Genomic DNA, 1,892 nt, shown 5'->3' with positions numbered 1-1,892 from the left:
TACTGAGAACCCGAATCAACATTTAAAAGTTTTTATCCAACTAGCCGACACTTTTAAATCTAACGGCGCTTCACCCGATGCGATCCGTTTAAGATTATTTCCTTTCTCCCTCAGGGATAGAGCATGTTCATGGCTAGATTCACTTCCAGCTAATTCAATAACTACCTGGGAAGACCTTAGGAGAGTATTCCTTGCTAGATATTCCCCCTAGTAAGACTGTTGTTCTTCGAAACCAAATAACTAGATTTGCTCAAAAACCAAGGAGAATCGTTTTTCGAAGCTTGGGAGAGATATAAAGAGCTATTAAGAGTCTGCCCACACCATGGCCTGGAACAATGGCTGGTCGTTCATACCTTCTACAATGGGCTCCATTATAACACCAAGATGAGCATCGACGCTACCGCGGGTGGTGCGCTGATGAACAAACCTTATCCAGAAGCTTGTGACCTAATTGAGGATATGGCCCAAAACCATTATTAATGGGGAACTGAATGAGCATCAATAGAGAAAAAGGAGACCCAAGGTGGAATACATGAGGTAAGCTCTCTAGACATGATGCAGGCAAAAATGGACACTTTAGCCCTTAGGATCGAACATATGTCTACAAACACTAACACCGTAGCAGTAGTCCACACAGAGTGCAAACTCTGTGGATCTAAAGGACACGAATCGGCGGAGTGTAACCTTTTGAACGAACTAAATACCGACCAAGTGAATTACACCCAAGGTAACCCGTTTTCAAACACTTACAACCCTGGATGGAAGAATCATCCAAATTTCTCCTATAAAAACCAGAACCCTATCCAAAATAATGCACCTCAAAGACCGCAAGGTTATCAAGCCCAAAAACCAAATCAACCTATGCAAGTTGTGCCCCAGAAGTATAACCTTGAGAAGATCATGGAAAGCTTCATATCGGGCCAGACTCAGCAAAATAAAGAATTCTTAAACCAAAACATTCTTGTAAACGAACTTATAACGCAATTAGGAACCAAGGTTGATCAGATAATCACGCATAATAAGATGCTTGAAACCCAGATCTCACAGGTAGCACAAAAACAAGCCCCACAAACTACACCTAGAGGCCAATTTCCTGGACAACCTCAACCAAACCCTCGAGGGCAAGCTAACGCTATCTCTTTACGAAGTGGAACCGCTTACGAAGGGCCTCAGAACCCAACAATGAGCGAGTCCAAAACTTCTAACAACCAAGAAGAGGAACCAGAGGAATCCGAGAAACAAACCAACCAAGAAGGTGAAGCCAAGGATAAAACTTACAAACCACCGCCCCCGTACAAACCACCAATCCCGTATCCGCAAAGACTTAAACAAACCAAAGTCAACAACCAATATCAAAAATTTATAAAAGTGATATAAAAGCTTCATGTAGAGATTCCTTTCACCGAAGCTATCACCCAAATTCCTTCTTACGCCAAATTTCTCAAAGACATCTTAACTAACAAGCGTAGGCTCGACGATCCAAAACCTTTGGAATGCAACTTTATTTCTGAGGATAAACTTGCTAAGAAGGAGAAAGACCCTGGTAGTTTTTCTATACCTTGCATTTTAGGAAACCATGTGATCGACAAAGCTTTCTTGGATTTAGGCGCTAGTGTAAGTTTAATATCCTTAGTTGTATGTAAGAGATTAAACCTAGGAGAATTTCAACCAACTAAGATGTCCCTTCAATTAGCCGATAGGTCTGTTAAGTATTCTGTAGGCATTTTAGAAGACATCCCAGTTAGGATCGGTCAACTTTATATCCCAACAGACTTTGTGGTCATGGATATCAAAGAAGACGAAGATATCCCTATCCTTTTAGGTAGACCAATCTTATCAACAGTCGGAGCTATAATAGATGTCAAAAGAGGGAAATTAATCTTCGAAGTAGG

At 41.2% G+C, this 1,892-nt stretch overlaps 1 non-coding gene across 1 annotated transcript; it reads right to left on the bottom strand.

Moving 5' to 3' along the window:
- Window positions 1-221: 221 nt before the first annotated feature.
- On the bottom strand, window positions 222-329 carry LOC127108900 (small nucleolar RNA R71). Its single transcript, XR_007796398.1, has one exon. It is a non-coding gene; the product is annotated as a small nucleolar RNA R71 (small nucleolar RNA).
- Between the last annotated feature and the right edge of the window lie 1,563 nt (window positions 330-1,892).

This window comes from Lathyrus oleraceus, chromosome 7, assembly GCF_024323335.1.
Source record: "Lathyrus oleraceus cultivar Zhongwan6 chromosome 7, CAAS_Psat_ZW6_1.0, whole genome shotgun sequence".
NCBI classification, from domain to species: Eukaryota; Viridiplantae; Streptophyta; class Magnoliopsida; order Fabales; family Fabaceae; genus Lathyrus; species Lathyrus oleraceus.
The sequence above is the reverse complement of the archived record's forward strand: the minus strand, read 5'-3'. Positions and strand labels throughout refer to the sequence as shown.